General features: G+C 46.5%; 1 protein-coding gene across 1 annotated transcript in view; it reads right to left on the reverse strand.

Annotated features, from left to right (window-relative positions):
* The window catches only part of LOC119374324 (uncharacterized), a 48,888-nt gene that overhangs the window by 12,682 nt on the left and 17,754 nt on the right, over window positions 1-18,452 (reverse strand).

Genomic DNA, 18,452 nt, shown 5'->3' on the forward strand with positions numbered 1-18,452 from the left:
TTCGCAACAGTGTGGGAAGGGGCAGGAAATAAAGGCTAAAAATGCAAATTGAAAAACACTTTGCACGCAACTTTTACAAAGCGTCGAAGCGTGCAGCACCTGTAGATTTTTAGGAAAATACAGGAAACATGTCAACTTGCAAAAACGCAACACAAGACAGAAAAAGAAGTTTACAAGGTTCTACAATGTTGAGCAATTTTATATACTGCAAAGCTGAGCATAGAAAACAAAAAAAAGATACTGTATTAGAATAATGCTTAGTAAAACAAACAGGGAAAGACACAAGATGCCGAAATTTGTATGGCTTCCAGAATCCAGTGCTATGATTGGCGTAATAATAATTTGGGGGGTTTGACGTGCCAAAACCATGATTATGAGGCACGCCGTAGTGGAGGGCTGCGGAAATATGACCGTCTGGTGTTCTTTAACATGCAGTGACATTGCACAGTACATGGGCCAGTAGCCTTTCGCCTCCATCAAAATGCGATCACCATGGCTTGGATCGAACCCGCGAATTTAGGCTATCGTGAGAAATATGAGGAGGAACACAGGAGCACATGTCAGACAACCTCAATTGCAGCTATGTGTGGTATACGCAACAGCCACTGTCAAAAAACAAAGTAGAAAGGAGGATGCTGTTCCAATAACTGTCGGCACTCCCGCCATGCATGTGTTTTTACAAAGTGCATAACTTCGCATTGCGAGCAGCCCACACCTGAGAAGTCAACGAGATGGAGAATGGCTTCACAAGCAACCTGTGAAGACAAGCCATCAGAAATAACTCCCCTGCAGTCAGTTGAACTGCAACTGACATTTGAGGCGCGGTGAAAGTGGAAACCCATGCAACCACAACAAGACATGCGAACTTGGAGACATCCTTTGGCCAAATGAGCACTGAGCAATCAATAAGTTTGTAACTACGATGGAATTGCTTATGTTTCAGCCTCCCCAGGTCATGACAAACTTGAGTGTTGAAAAAACCGTGATCATGAATTAGGGAGACTGACTGCAGTGAGGTCATTTGTCAGACATATGTTTGGGAGACACTGGTCTCTCAAATGACCTCCTACAATCCTGACCATACAAAGCAAGTCCTTGGCGGCACTGCAGTTACTCTGCACCCTTGCAGAGGGGAAGGCAGATCAAGCGACTTCACTTATAAGGTCCTTACAAATATACCTGAGCAGCAAATCTCACACTATGATAGCATTGACGGTAGTACCAAGCACAAGGGAGCCATCAATCAAGGAGGTGAGGGTGCACAAACGAGACATTGCTTATATTTCGAAACTGTCTAATCAGCACCAAGCTGTATGCAAGAAAGTGCATGTGGCGCCTGAGGCGAGCAGTGAGGAATAATATATTACAGCTTAAGTTGCCTACAGAATGTGAAAGTGAATGAGTACTTGCATAATGAGCACATACTGATTAGGAAAACAAATGCTTTTCGTGTTTTCATCCTCTAATTACAGGTTCTTCAAGCATTTCATGCAAGTATATGAGGAAGATAATGTGGCAGTTCGTGCAGTTCTGCAGCACAAGTAGTGCCACTGTCTAATAGCGCCACCTACCGCAGCAAGCAAAATTGGTGTCAGGAGAGCAGGGCTAGGCAGTTTTGGATTTCAAGGAATAAATAAGTAATAGTGTGTTCGCTGCTGAGCTTGAGTACTGGCTCCATCTCCTTTGGGCCACATACGTGGCAGATTACACTAAGCAGGAAAAGCTACCTCAAATGCAAGGAACAAAGGAGCACAGCTTCTGGCAAATTGTGGGTCCTGAGACAAAAAAGCAAGTGAATGGTGGCGAGGCTGCTTGATATTACAGGTGGTCTTGAAGAAATGGGGGCCAAGAACATGAACATCGTGGATGAAGCATTAGAGGAAAGAGTATCAGTATCGCCATGAAAGCAGCAGGCAAATATCTGCACAAGCTTCAAATCTGCCAAATGAAGCTGGAGGAAGGGAATGCTCTGCAATCAGGAGTAGACTCTCAAATGTTTACTTATGAAACTAAAAAGCCCCCAGCTTTATCGGCACATCAGAAAGAACGAGATCCTCGTTATGCCTAGCAAAACTACTTTGAAAAGACACTTGAAGTCATACCAAATGACATTCGCTTTTAATACAGCAGCATGGATACCCTAAACAGGGGTGAGACGGCTGAAATCGATTTGGGAGCAGTTTTGGGAGCAGCAAAATTTCAATTTAGGAGCAGGAGAACCTTGTTTGGGAGCAGTTAGTGGCATTTATGTCGTTTTTGAAGCTTGAAAAAAACAAATTTGTAGCAACTTGGAGGAAGAAACGCACATTTTAATCGGCTTAGAATACATATAACGTTCAAAGAGCCTTTGGAGAAAGCTTTTTTTTAGCAGATTATTGCCAGGTATGAACTACACTACCTTTTTACAAACTACGCAATTTATATAACCCGGGTAACAACATAAGAAATAGATGAAAAAAGTTTTTTAACTAGGTTCACTTTACATTTGAAAATAAAAAAAGAAAAAACATCACATTTTTCAAATAATAAAAAAAACTGATTGCACAAGAATTGTAGTCTCATAGCAGTAGGTCTTTGAACGGTCAATGAACGATTCTTACTAGCACGCGATTGCGGCGACGCCTTCACGTGTAACATCAGGAAAGAACAAAAGCGGTATGGCGGCCACCGATGAAGGCATGGGGGGGGGGGGTCACATATACTGTCAACTGCCGATTTTCCGGACGCCCGATTTTCCAGACATGCTCGAAAATTCGGACGCTCTCGCGGCACCGTCACCGCCCCATAGACTTCCATGTATTAGAACGTCCAAAAATTCGGACGCTGAAGCTATTTGCGTCCGATTTTTCGGACTTCCTGCCACTGCAGGTCCGAAAGGCATTATTTGAAGCCCCCACCTCTGCCGCGTCTATCATCTCGTAGGTTCGAACCAGCGCTTTCGCGAGTCGGTCTGTTTGAGAGAGTAGCAGAGTCCGAAAGTCAGCTTTGCCGCAATGCCGAAGCGTTATGGGGTGAAGCAGACCAGAAATTCAAAGGGGCCGCTATCGCGGCGCCGTGCAGCGGAAATGAACGGAGGCGTGATGGCAGCAGCTGGCAAACGCGCCAGTACGGCTTAATCGCTGACAACCCTTACGATAAGCATCTTCAGTTAACTGCTCGGTAGTGCACATGGCCTAGCGCAGTTGCATGCGTACTGCACGCATTTAATAGGCGATAACCCAAATGCGCCGCGCCGCCATTCTTGCTGCCTCTTTGTGCGAGACCGCTAAGTGCGCCGCGTAGACGCGTTGCCTTCGCGGACGAAACCAGCTCGCCATTGCCGAGCCCGTGTGCGGTCAGGAACTAAGTGCGCATCACGAACCCTTTCATGATAAATGCGTGCGTACGATACAGCAACAGTAAAGTGACGGCGTCAGCTTAGTTCGCGATGTGCTGCACACAACTAGAAACGATTGGCTTGACGCGGCAGCGAATGCTGCGTATCGGCGGCGATGTGTGTGCGCATATGCGCACACGCATCGGGGAAAGCCGGACGAGTCGTCCGCTCTTCCGCCACAGTCTTTGTGTTCCGCGTCATCGTTTACAAACGCTTCATGCGAGATAGCCGTAATATATTCCGCGCTTTGCTATTATCAGCGGCGCTCATCACGAGTCGCAAAAGTGGCGGTTGGCACGTGCGTAGTTAGCCGGGGTTCGCGGCAGGTACCGAATGTATTTGCGAAAGCCTGGGCGCGCACCAAAATGCCTGATAATTGTACTTGGAGGCATTAAAGCTATTTCGGATGTGGCTGTGGCGATTTGACCACTTGAGCAGAATAAAAAAGCATGAATTTGTTTTTTCGGACTGCCCGATTTTTCGGACGATTTCGCGGTCCCTAGGGAGTCCGAAAAATCGGCAGTTGACTGTATTTACAACCACTCAGAGGCGATTACCACAGCGCTATGGAAGCCTCCATTACAAAGGCGCGCGTAGAAGGACACGCTTGGGCGCGTTAACATGTTCTGCGAACGTATCCCTGGCGCTGCTTCTAAAGTTACGTTTTCCCACGCTGAAACTGATGCAGGCTTGAAAATTCTTGCTTGCGGGGCCGTTTCAGCGCAGTTCGGCGCAATTTTTGCAATTTTTATGCTTTCGGAGCAGCTTGGCGCAGGAAAACGGAATCGTATCAAAAATGCGCAATATGCGCAGCTGTCTCACCCCTGCCTAAAGAAAAAACCAGACATGACAGACCTCAAACGATATGGTGGACTGTTGGTGGATGAGGTGAAGATGTCAGAGCACTTCAGAGTGATGGCATCTGGCCCAATTCAAGGCTTCGTTGACCTTGGAAATTCACAACGCTAGAGACCAAGTACCACCAATGTGATCACGGCATGATCGTTATTTAACTACCTTTTGCTGGAAAATGGAGCCAAATTGTTGGCGTTTTTGTGACTAAAGGAAATGTAAAGGGGGACCTGTTTTTGAAAATTTTAACTGAAGCAACGATTGTCGTTGAACAGGCAAGCTTTTTCGTCGATCTCATCAGGTGCGACGGGTCCCCTTGGAACCGAAGGATGTGCAACCTGGCTGTAGTGTTGGCATCATTGAAAGAATTAAACTGTACGATGCCGCTTCCCGTTGACAAGAAGCGGAAGTTGCACTTCATCTCAGATTTCCCACAGCTGCTTAAATGCCTTATGAACGAGCCCCTTTAGAATGGCTTTGCAACATCAGAGAGAGTGGTATGTATACATTCGTGGTTTACGTTTTACGAAGAAATATTTGTCACATACTCGTGAAATAATTACACTGTTCGAAATTTATATTTCTAGGTGTCCCCGCATCCAGTTCGGGAAGTGTACCTATGGGACTGCAATGTTTGGACACAAGTTTATGCCCAATTTGGCCGAGACGCAAACCCTTTTGAGAAGAAGTGTCACCCGCACCTTTCAACTTATCGGACCGTACATCCTAAGGGACCTGAACTTTTACAACGAAGAAATTGAGAAAAAAACACGGTTGATCCCTCCATCATAGGAATCGGAATAACACGAAAGTAAAGCGTGCCCTTACAGAAATAAGTGAATGCTTACTGTACACTGATATAAGAAAGTTTGCACAATTTATATTGATGTTTGGCAGCTAATGCCGCCATTTGACGTGTATGCACCCACTTTGGTGATTGGTGGTACATCTGCATCCCGATGACTAACGTCCCTGCTAAATGATTAAACAAACCCTTGTGGTACCTGTAGTAGTTAGCGGTGAACGCGTAATCAGAGAACTAGGTGTGATTGCCAGAAGAGCGTCGCATATTAGACGCAGAAATTGGTCGCCATCCCGCGGCATGTTAAAATGTGATTGAACACCACGGCCGGACTAGAGGGAAACGCAAAGCGCGTCGTGCCGCCCCGGTAGCCCGGCCGCGATTTTTCTCGGGGCGAGCGCGTGAGTATGGAACGCGGTGTTACAGCCAGGTGAGGCAGGCGCGCGTCGCAGAGCTATTTTTGCTGTGTATTAGCGTGATGCTCAGCGAGGCCGACGCGATACGACGCTTGGGCAAAGGTCGCCACCTCGCGGTGTGTTAAGGCATTGACAAAATTGAACTTCTATTGAAAACGCGCCGAATGGGGCGGAAGCGTAACGCGTTGCAGGTGCTAGTCGCGGAGGCCACAGCAATGACGAATTACTTTACCTTACCACTCCCAGAGGTCAACACCACCCAGCCGGCCGGGAGAGTGGTAGATATAAAAGGCGCGTTCGTAAGCCCTCCAGAGTCTGTAACCGTGGCGCAGTGTATGGCGTGACCGGCATCTGCTGTTGCGGTCCGAGCGGTCGTGGGTTCGATGCCCGTTGACGGTACCTTTTTTTCTTTGCCATATGATTGTGTATATTTTTTGATGTCATTTCCGTGACGGAAATACGTCACTGAAGTCTTGGTGGACCCCGGCATAAAACACTTTCGTGTTAAAATATGTCAGCACTGAGGCAACGTAGCTGTTTTTCGCATAAGTTGCATGCAAGATACAAATGAAGTACATCTGTAAACATCTCAAATGCAAAATGATTGCCCTTCTGATGTTCATTTCCTTGATTTTTTTTTTTCAGAAAAACCCACAGACTGATCACTGTGATAACAACAAGGTTTTGTGATGAAGCACACAGGCCAGCTTCCTCTGATGCTGCATTTCTGTCTGAATTTCAGGATTACCTGAACTGCAAAGCATGTAGAAATAACAACTGGCACTTTCTCAGTGAATGCACTGCCACAGAATTAGGGGCCTCTATTGCAAGTATCCTTTCATTGTTGAACTACCTGACACAAAGCCTTGGTTTCGAGTACTGGATGACATCGTGACTCAGGACCAATCCTGTGGAACACTTGTTCGGCATCGTTTGCCCGCCAAGGTTGCGCACCCTTCTCTGTACAAGTTTCTCATCATGGTCGATTGCCTGTTTTCTAACATGGCTCCCAGTGTGAACAGTGCCAATGCTAATCCTGATGTGATAGATGCTCTTGTCACCATGCATGATGGACAGGGTTCGAAAGTATCATCCTCAAAGAACTGAGGACCTTATAGCACAGGCAAAGCTAGATGAGGTTTAAAGCACAATTGGCTCTATACCAGTTAAGCCTGCTGACCATGTTTTCGTGGCTTCGGTTAAAAGCAACCCGAGACTTATTTATTACACAGCAGAGTATGTGGCTAGAAAGTGCGTCTCAAAGTTCGCATGAGTACAAGGCGAAGTGCTTCAGTTTTGAGAAAACTGTTGCAGCTGCTGCGCAGCTTCCCTCGTAATTTATGGGGCACTGCGACTGGGGTGGACTTTTGTATAAGTCCTGACACCTGTACAATTGCATTGCCGCAATTGAGAACTTGTTTGCCGAATGTTTCAGCATTTTGAAGCTGTACAAGGAGAGCATCCCCGTCATCCTCCCATTGGTAAAAACTAATATTCTGAACTCAAGATCTGTCAGCTGTCCAGACCAAAAAGAAGTAGTGAGCATCTAGCTCGTTTCATTCTACATGCTCACTCGCCTTCACTTCCTAGTGAAGGGAATCAACAGTGAGAATGCCTTGAAGAGAGTGCGAGTGAAGCACTTAAAGCTAAGCAGGACTACACAACAGAGCATCACTGGCATGTGCGTCCTATTAGTACAATTATGCCATCCAGTTAATTTTCTACCATTAGGGGTGTGTTGGGGCCAGTGTCAGTTTATTCATCATTGTTCAAGTACTACATCCAGCAGCTATGCGGCTCCCTGACAAATGAATTTGCTATTGCGAGTAATGGTGGCTTCAATATCTTTCACAACATTTTTGTTCTGGGGCAGCCAGAACCATAGATATCGATCCGCTCTTACAATGTAGCCCATTTCTTAAGTGACAGTGACGAAGACTTTTCCAAGACATCTAACCCTTTCCAGTCTGTTGCCAGCCCTTGTCCCACCCACGCAACACGGCCATAGAGGTCAACTGTAGAGCTCCCATGCACAATATGCCACTTCTTAAAGGGACTGTCTACCGCTCTGAAAAATTTTTCCAACTGTGGTGAAAATGAGAAGATTGTTCATCACTTCGGTGGCAACGAGCATGCTTTTGTCCCATAAAAAAGGAACATATTTTTAATTTGATGTTGAAAATCGTGAAAGAATGGCCGCTAGCGTCACCCAACGGCGATGTGGTTCAATCTACTGGTAGGACAAGAAATCCTCGCAGGTAGAATCATTTTGCTTAAAAACAAACATGTATAACTTAAAATTGTTTTTTTACGCACTTGAGGCAGCTTTCAGTTGCGTCAGAGAGTAATTTTTCGCCTTTTTTTCCTCACGCGTCTGAAAAGGCGCCCGGCGGCGCTGCTTGCGGCACCGCCTTCGATCTCGTCTGCTTCAACTAATGCGATATGCCATGCAGCCCTCCGCGCTGGTCGTACCGTGCCGCTGTGTTGCTGTTAGGATGTCTCACCTGTGCTGCGCGGTGAAGGCGTGCCTTTATAGTCCCCTTTTGATGAATCAACTTGGCTTGGATTGCAGCAGCATTGCCAAAATGAACGCATAGACTGCGATTACAGCAGAAGTGTTGCAAAAGAAGTGTTCTGTAATCGTATAATAAGGCTTCATTTAACCACTAGAGCGCTGAAAACGACTGTTAGATTCATTACATTAGTGTTCAGCGAAAATAATGTAATCCTACAGAAATCACATGTGCTTTCGGTTTTAATTTTTACCGGCACTACAATCATCATCGCGTTCACCAACCAGTGCTGTGGGCATGTTTCACGCCAACGGAAGAAGACCGAACGCAGATCGAAAAATTCTGTCTTAAAAGTTTCTACTTACTTTCCAGAGAAACCGCAGCAGGGTTAGACACTTCAGGCTGTATGTTTTCAATTGCAGTACAAAACAGAAAAGCGATGAAGGACGGTAGACAGTCCCTTTAAGGAGTAAATGAACTTCATTCTGTCAATGTTTATTTTATTTTGCACAAGGACATCGCACAATATTCAGCTCGGGCCTTCTGGACATGTGAGTGCTCTCACAGGTGCGCTGTTCGCTGCAAAGCATTGCCCTTTTTTCACCACACAACTTTTACAGCAGTAATGAAGCATTTCATGAAAGCTGTAATTATTTAGTGATGAAGAGAATTGTGCGCCTCTGTGAGATTATGATTACAGTGATTCGACAGAAGGGAGTGACGAAGACAAACGAGAGCGCTGCAGCTGACCATGTGGATGCCTACTTTGCGATCTACAAATTTTCTCGCAAGTAGGTGAAATGGTGGCAAAAGCATTTTTGCTGGCTTCTCAAAGTTTCAATTGTCAATAGTTTCATTTTGATGCCAACGCAGAAGCTGAACCATGGAAAAAGAGCAGCGACGCCTGCTGTGCCGCCGTAACCTCATCCATCGGCTGGTGGGTTGATTGAGGATCTGTGCCAATAAGTGGGGCCCGTCTGCACATTTCGAGTGTGAGGAATGACTGGATGAGAAGAACCATTTCATTTACAATTTCCCAGGCCAAACCAGCAAGAGCCGCACTGTTTGTAGTCATCAAAAAACAAAAGCGGGTGAAAGGGAAACCGTGTTTTTGTGCAAAACTTGCAGTAATAACCCCTGGGTTCTACACACGAAGATGTTGCAAGTGGTGTCACACCTCTAAAGGAGTTACAAAGAAATGTGGTAAGCCACTGTTTTGTAGAAATGCTAGCGCAGTGAGAGTGTTCACAGTTGATGGAAGATCTCCCCCCTTATCCCCACTGTTTTCGACAGCGCCATCCACGTATCGCTAAAAGCCAGTTTCGAAGCTATTTGTCATATCTTCCCTTGTTCCCACTCACCTTGCTCATGAAAGTACATTGTGGAGAAAACCGCGCTTCGGCGTCTAAAGGTACCAGAGAAAGAGACGCAAAACCCAGCACCCATGTTTCGTAACGTGTTCTCTTTCACTCACATTAACTTCTTCGTCGTCGTTACCGAAAGTCCTTCCATGCGCGTGACATTCCCGCGGGAGGTTTAAACAATTTCCAACATACATCACAGCAGCACCAGGTAATAATTCCAGAATATATATACAGTAGAACCCCGCTGTTGCGTTCCCGTGTGCTGCGTTTTCCTGGCTGTTACGTCGTTTTCGGCCGGTCCCGGCACAGCTCCCATAGGATCCAATGCATTGGGAACCCCGCTGCTGCGTCGCAACTGTGGGACCGTTCCCGCATCATACGTTGCGAAGTGCCACGACGCGCCGGCCCGAACGGCCATGTTGTCTTTCATGTAGCTTGGCTTGGCGGCTTGACAATGGGATTGGCCGCCCAAAGTGCCGGGGGCAACACCTATGACGTATTTTCGGTTCATGCCAGCAAAAGCATGACCTTTGAGATCCGTATTTGCACTCTAAGAAAGATTGTGTCTATGACGCGTTGGGGCCCTAAAATTGGTTTTGGCATCTGTAAAAGTAAGGTCTCCGAGACCTGTTTTTGTTTTCTTGGGATGTCACGCTGGCTTAAACTTATCGCCACCGGGTCGCGCAGGCGGCCCGATTCAAAGGGTATAGCCCGATCGCCATCACCATCGCCCATGTGTGCCCGTGCTAAAGTCCCTAGATTTTTCCCTAGAGACTTTAGCCCGTGCTACCCGTGCTTGCTGCGGTCTTCTCGCATTGCCTTTGTTTCGTGTCGGTCGTTGCGCAGGTTATACGAGCGTGCAGCATAGTGCCTTTACACTTCCAACGCTCCAAATAGTCTTCAAACAGGATGACATCAAGAAAGCGGAAATCACTTTCGCTGCAAGAGAAGTTGAACATTCTCCGCGCTGTGAAAGAGAACCCGATGTGGAAGACGGTGTGCATAGCGAAGGAGTTAGGACTGACGCCTTCCACCTTGAACTCCATCGTTGCAAAACGGATCGAAATTGAAGAAAATGCCCGAACCTTCGACGTCAAGTGCAAGCAAGCCCGGAGTTCGGAGCACGTGCAGCTTGACAAGGCCGTTTTCGAATGGTTCAAACAAGCCAGGGCCGCAGGAGTTAACTTCAACGGTACCATCCTGCGAGAGAAGGCACTCGAGATCGCCGACAAGCTCGGTATCGACGGTTTTTGTGCATCTAACGGTTGGATCGACCGTTTCAAAAACAGACATGGATTATGCTACCGCACTGTCAACGGAGAGGCTGCAAGCGTGGACACGGAGACCGTTGAGGCCTGGAAAGAGACCATGGTCTCTTTCCAGGCCTCAAGGACTACGAGCCGAGAGACATATTCAATGCCGATGAAGCAGGCCTTTTTTTCAAGGTACAGCCCTCTAAGACGCTGAGCCTAAAAGGCGAGGCTTGCCACGGTGGAAAATGCAGCAAGGAACGACTAACGGTGCTGCTGTGCTGCAACTCCGATGGTTCGGAAATGATGAAACCGTGGGTGATAGGAAAGTTTCGAAACCCACGCTGCCTTAAAAATATCCGTCACCTGCCCTGCCACTACAACAATAATACCAAGGCGTGGATGACGTGTTCACTTTTTGAGGAGTTCTTGAGATACATGGACTCTAAGATGGGCTGCCAGAACAGAAAAGTCATTCTTTTTCTCGACAACTGCTCCACACATCCCAAGGACACTGCGTCGCTGCGGAACGTAAAGGTAGTTTTTCTTCCTGCCAACACCACAAGCCACCTTCAGCCCTTGGACGCTGGAATAATAAAAATGTAAAGCACTTCTACCGCAAGTGCATTGTAAAGCGGTCCCTGGCCAGCGTGGAGCGTGGGCAGCAGCCGGCAGGCGTCACCATCTTAGATGCCATGCATTATTTAGCATCGGCGTGGAGCGCCGTCACTGCTGCTACAGTTGAACACTGCTTCAACAAGTGTTTCGGTGTGCGCGCAGATGACACAACAGAAGCTGTTGGAGACGGTGCGTTCGCAGACTGCGACGAACTGAACACTGCCATGGAGACTGTTGGTGCCAGTGGAATCGCGTACAGTGACTACGCTTCTGTTGACGACGCCGTTGTCACCTCCGCGATGTTATCCGTCGACGACATCGTGGCTGAGTGCGCCAGTGACGAGGAAGTTGAGGAGGAGGAGGAGGTGGAGGAGGTGGAGGTGGAGCGGATACCGGAGCCAACGTTCTCATCGGCCGTAGCGGCACTGGATTTATTGCGAAGATATGTGCGCACCAGTGACGATGGCGAGAGCCACATGGCACTACAGGTGCTTGAAAAACGCCTTGTGCTTGTCGGGCGTGAGAAGATGCGCCAGGCAACGCTGCATGATTTTTTCAAGCGAAAGAATTAAATAAAACTATGTGCAGTTCACCACTACTCTTATTTCTCAATTTTTCGCGTTTCTCGGCTCTTGCGTTCTCGGCTCCTACGTTTTTTTTACGGTCCCGTGAAAAACGTATCAGCGGGGTTCTACTGTACTACATAGGTTCTTTGCTACTACATGGCATCATAAAACTTTTGGAACACACTGTTATGATGTACTGCCAGAGGTGAAGCCCAGGATAGGACACAACACTTGCTGATATTGTCACAGACTGTTCTGTGATGAGAAAGTTGGAGAAGAAAGGCCTGTGGTCAAGCTGCAGTGAATTTGTGGAGAACTTGTGACTGCCACGGATGTTTTCGGCAAGCTTGGGTGCCCCTTTGCACCTTGCATTAGTACACTGCTCAAATTCATGGTCGGTTACATATACCTCTGACAGTTGCCGTGAGAGCTGCGAACACATGCAATTCACACGCTCCTTTCTTGACGTGTTTCTAGACCCGGGACTTCAGAATTGAGGACATGGAGTGGTGTGGTGGAGTGCTACTTTCTGTGTGCCCAAGTAAATCTGAAGAGGCAACCTACACTGCAGCACGATGTCAGGATGTGTGGTCTCTCTCTAAGAACAAAGGTGGGTGCATTATTCATGGCCAAAATACTCGCTTTAAGCAGCCAGACGACTGTACATCTCTAGGTCAGCACTAAGTGCATGTGTCTGATCAGGATGCCCAAAGGCAGCACTATTTAACACGAAATAGTAATATTAAACATTTATGCACGTCATATTTTTCTGGTTAGCAGGTCTCACGATTCCATTTAAGGAAACAATATGAGGCCGCAGCTATCTACAATGTAGCCAGAGGTTATCCTTTCTCTTTTCTTCCCTGAACTTCCACCATGCTCTTTGGCGGAAAACGGGTGCGCGTTGCAATCGAGGGCGCGGTAGAATCGAGTAAATATGGTAAATGTGGACATTTGAGCAACCTACCCGTTGGTGGTCTAGTGCTTTTCTAGAGCAGACAAATTACTGCCGTGGATCGTCAATGATCAGTTTGGCATCCATGGATCTGCATCCCTCTCAAAGTCTTGTACCAGGGCAACAACTCTGCCACAGGTGCATTCATCAGTGCTTTAAACCAAGAGTGGAAGCACTACGCAGACAGCACACCCAGAGACTAATTTTGAAGAGGAAGAGTCAAAGGTCGCAGAGGGCTCGGGGGCCATGAATGCTGAAGGTATCAATGAGGCACTTACTAAGTACAGTGGAGGGGAAGAGACCACTTAAACACGAGAGAAGCAAAATGAAGGCACCTTTGTTTTAAAAAGACTTGGCAGTGTCCAGAAGAACATAGAGAAAAGGACGTCTTTGAATCTTGGTCTCCCTCAGTGATTGACTGACCTCTACTGGGCAACAAGATGGGCATTTTGCATTCGACGGCAAATAAATAATAAATAATTTCAATTCAAATGACTACATGCCACTAATGAAAAGGTTAAAGAGGAATTTGTCAATGCCACTAGTAAGCAGAAGAAATCACAAATCCTGACCGTGACACCCAATCTTGCTCCAGAGAAGAGATCGCAAATTTCTTTGGGGCTTCGAAATGGCAAGTGCGCAGAAGCTGAGGTCAGACTTGGCAACTCGGAATCACACTGAGAAGACAGGGCCCTTCTACAATGATGAAGTCATGAGTGAAACAATTTATGAGGACGATTTCAATTTCCGTCTTCCTGGAAAAAAGGGTGTGCTATGTGGCCAACAAAAGTGCCTGCTCCTGTTGAACATAAAGAAAGTACAATGTGAGTAGGGAGAGATTTCTGGATGTTGTCGATTTCCTACATTCACAAATTTGAGGTCTTTGCCTGACGTTTTAGCAGGTGGAAGCGGAACACATACTGTGAGTCTGCATGAATCACCAGAGCGTCAAGATCTTCATGCAGGCAGCTTGAAGAAACACAGTGAAGAATTACTTGCCACCATATCATGTGCACTAGACAATCAAAGCTGCATATTCAATATGTCTAAAAGCTGCCCAGGAATGCACAGCACAGACGCTGTGCTGTGGCACTCATCAGCTCTTGACAAGGATGTGGCCCATTTACAAGTGCAGCATTGCTTGCTTGAAACAGCTCTGTTGACACTGGATGAGTTTTATGATAAGATTCTGCAAATGCTAAAGCGCATAAAAGACACATCACTACACTGGCAAATGGGAGGCACCATACTAGCGTGAACTCAAGAGCAGCCCTACAGAACACGAAGTAATCGTTGCGACAAGTTTCGCCTTAAATTGCAGCTTCATAGTATAAGGTGCTTGATAGTCTTGTAACTGGGTGAGCATGCCAGCCATAATCTGCCCCTTTGCGATTTATTTCGCCCACAAGGAAGCACTTGTGGGTGAAAAAATTCAGGACATTCTGTGGAAATTTGGAAATTGCTGTGAAGTCAATCACTGTGATCATGGAATGTCTGAACCATGATTCTGTTGTCGCTAACGCACTCTTAGCACAGCTACTCAAGACAGTGAAGAATGAAATCCCTAAAAATTACAAAAAATTCACTAGTTGTATGATGGTGCACCCTTCACAATATAAAAACAAATAACATCGCAAATGTTTGACACCATGATAGGGATTTTGGTATCTGGGTTGCATGGAACCTTTTCACTACTTCCAAAGATAGAGTGGATATGCCTGCATCAGATGGACAGTACATTATATGGAAACACCAGGAAGGATCAAATTATGATGCCAGCTCAGCTCTTCACACAGCTGGACAGTAAAATCAGAAACATCACACTGTGACAGCAACAACTCGTTGATTTGTGGGAGTTGGTTCATCTTGTGAATCCCTTCGACTTTTGATCATTGATGACGTTGTTCATCATGGTATATTGGTGTTCTTTCAATAAAATTTTCAGTTGGCAGTCAGCGCTCATCTTATCGACATTCATTCTCTATTCTTTTCCTAGCTTTTTTCACACTGCTTCAAGTTAGAATCATTGCATCCCTTTGTGTGTTGAGCAGCACTGTTCAAGGAAAAAGAGCTGACTTGCACAAGGATTCAGTGAAGTAAATCCTATTAAATGCACATGGAAGTTTCATTTCTTCATGCCCATTTCAGCCTACACTGCTCTGCCAGGAATTACTTCATGTTTAATGAAATCACTTAACAAAGTGTTGAGGTAGTTTGTGACCACATATAACCCAACACTGAAGGCAGAAACGTCAGATAAATGCAAAGTGCTTGCTGGGAAATCCTTATGTTGTATACATTTAATGTTCTCTCAAGCACGCTACGCAATGGCAGTCTAAGCGTACTTGTTCCCACAACTTTATGCTTTGAAGAGTCGCATATGCTCCCTTTGATAATTCGGTATGTAACAGTAAACTATCGTGAAGACGAACTCAGTTAAGATGAATTAGTGCTCATGGGAACGCTTGTTTTATTTTCCGTAGACTCAATGCAAAAAAAAAACATATGCTTCAGACGAACCACCGAACAGGCACTCTTCCGTTAGAACGAAATTTCGCTCTGACAAACAAGGCTGGAATTCTGCGCAACGAACATTGCACTCTCGGTGGGGCATTCAGGCGACCGAGGCAAAGCAAAAAAAATGCTTCCTGGTGCAAAGACGCGAAGGAAATCACGACGCCGAGGGAAGGGAGGGAGTGAGATAAGCGTAAGAGACAGGTCGGCGGATAAACCCCTCCAGCTCCAGCCTGTGGGAGGTGCCAGCTTTATCAACAAAGAAAGCACCAAAAAGAGTTTGGGAACCCCAAGCCATTGCGTCCTTTTCTATTTTCCCCACATGCTTCGGTTCCCTGACGGAGTACAGCAGAGAACTGAAGAACCTGGGGCCCCAAAGGGGCCATCTCATCTGGAAACGCAAGAGGAGTAGGGAAAAAAAAAAAGGCACAACGAAAGGGACAAAGGGAACAAAAATTGCCTGCACGTTAGAATAGAGTACGAAATTGAAACCAGTTTGCGCTAACACTCACGTCAGAGGGATCAGATACCGTTGACATGGCCCTCACACAATAGCGACCGAGCACATTTTGTCGTCGGTTCGCGTTGGTTTGCGCGGGAGCTGTGCACGTCACATCTGCTCCCAGTGAAGTGTAAATTGTTGTGTGGCATTTTCATTACAAAAGTGCGCAACAAAGGAACGTTATTTTGAGCACTGAATATAGCTGCGTCGTGTCATTTTACTGTGCCTGAGGCTTGTGAACGTGAGTACCGCGAAGGGAGATCTTCAGCTGGCCTTCGATCAGGAAGAGTTACTACGGGCCGAAAAGTGGAAAATATCCGGACCTCGCAGAAAAGCTTGGAGACTTTCTTAAGAGACTCGGCGTATATTGACTTCGTCAAGGCAACAGCACACAGTCGAGGCATACCAGAAGTGATCTTGGAACCAGCAAACAGGCTCACAGAAGAAAATGAACTGCCAGGAGATAAGATTTCATTCTTTGATGACAAATTGTGCTTGTCTCGCTCTCTTTTTTGTCTAACCATCAACATAGAGGTGCGTAACAGTTTTATCGTTAAAATGTGGTAGCAGTATCTTCATCAGCATTTTTATTCATTAACGCGCGAAATTGGGTGCACGTACGAAATTTAGTGCACGTTAGATCATGTAAGTACGCCACTTGAAGGCATAGCTTTTTATCGAGTTGATCTAAATAGATGGTTTTTCTTATTTCCAAGGCATTGTAAGCCTACTCCATTCGGTGTCTTCGAGTAACATATGTATTTAGATGCAGTTGGCACGCTAGCATGTCTACTTTTCGGGGGAACTTCTGATAAGACGAACAAATGACGGCTGTCCGTTCGAGTTTGTCTTAATGGGAGTTTACTGTATACACATTTTCCTGAGCATACCACTGCTCGTACATGTGGTCCTGTCACACAATAAGCCAACAATGTCAGAAGCTGTTCTTGGGCACCTGTATATTTCTTGTTCGTCATCCCGAGCATACTATAATTGTAACCAAATTAGTACCTATTAACCAGGCCATCAAGGCCGCACGACTTTTGAGCCCTCACAAGCTGCTGACATACACCTTGCAACTTTCGTCGCCTGTGCCCAGAGTTTGCTTCAAGAGTAACCGCATGCTGTGCGGCAAAGTGGAACAAGAAACGCCAAGTGCATTCGGAGGGTCAACTTGAGCGATTTAACTTCAAAAATTCAACTTGAACGGGGTACAATAGTGAGGTCATTCTTTGATAATTTAAAGGGGCCCTGCAACACTTTTCGAGCATGCTCAAAAAGCGCTGCCGATCGGTAGTCGAGGCTCCCGAGACCACGCGAGCCAAATATTATAGCGATGCGCACGGCCTGGAATTTACAATAAATTCTCAAAGTCAGCTTAAATCGCTCCCTCTTCTCTCGACAAATGATGTATAGTCCGCAAAATATGACGCGATTGTCGGCAGTTCCACCATTGGCTGATGTTATAATCACGATAACACCCTCATTATTACTTTCGTTGTAATTTTGAGTTCAATAAGTAGATAATATGTATGTTATATTCTGTTATCGCGTAAAACCACCGAACAACATTAATATTAGCACTTCCGGTCTCACCGACAGCTCGTCTGCTCGTAGTTGCGTGGTTCCGTTTTCTTCGCCATGCGCAGTGCCGAAAACGTGAATATTTCTGTGCTTTTGACCATCGCCGGTTGCGTTGAGAGTGGCAGCCGTTCGAGTGTTGCCTCGTCAGCTGGGAACTGCATCGTCGGCACGTTCTCAAGATCGACCGAGGCAGCCGTGCAGCATGTCTCCGATAACAATGCTGGCGTCCAGTAAAGGCGGAGTATGGGCCGAAACCGATCTCAGCTGTCATTCATTCCAAACGATGCGCGCAGGTTTGCTTCCATGGTTGGCCAAAGCGATGAAAACACTACGGCGTTCGAGGTGCACACCCAACATTACCAAACCGACGCGCAGTTTCAAGCACGCGCGATCGGCTCCGCTCGACGAGAACGACGCAAGCCGACCGGAAGTGGCGGCACAGACCACGTGGTTGCGCCCAGACGTCAGAGAGAAAAAAAATGAAGAACAAATTTCCGCCGGCGCTCTTGGGCGGAGCCTCGCTCGTCTGCGCTCCCTCCCTCGACTCGCTGCCTAGCTCTCCGCGCGCTCGCGGCGTTGAGTTGAGGGAGAAAGCTGCGGAACGTGATCTCTACACCACTTAGACTTGACGGATTCGAAAAATCTTGCGGCATATGACTCGTGAAGAGTCATACGTCAATAATGAGACTATTCCAATATAACTAAGAAAGGTGTTTCAGGGCCCCTTTAAAAGATGTTGCAGGGCCATTTTAATGTGATGCCAAGGTACAGCACCATATTAAAGGAAAACCAAACCAGGTTGTATGCAACATAAGAAACCAAAACCGAGTCTTGTATACAACTCCTAACATACCAGTCAAGCAAGATCTTAGTTGCCTACACTGCACAGATAAAACAGGAAGAAAAAGAAAGGCCGTGGAAGCATTTCACAGCCTGCAGTCGTTTAGACATCCAACAGCACCTCCACCAGATGTAAAGTGGTAGTGACGGTGAAGAAAGAATGCAGCTAGTAAAAACGAAATGCTTCATTGGGCAAACTTGTGCCCAGAAAAAGACGTAACACTCAAAATGCAGCAAGAGCGGCAAGCACAGACGTCGGTCATCGGTAATCTGTTCAGCTGTAAGGCGCGTCGGCATCGA

Source organism: Rhipicephalus sanguineus, chromosome 11 (genome assembly GCF_013339695.2).
Source record: "Rhipicephalus sanguineus isolate Rsan-2018 chromosome 11, BIME_Rsan_1.4, whole genome shotgun sequence".
NCBI classification, from domain to species: Eukaryota; Metazoa; Arthropoda; class Arachnida; order Ixodida; family Ixodidae; genus Rhipicephalus; species Rhipicephalus sanguineus.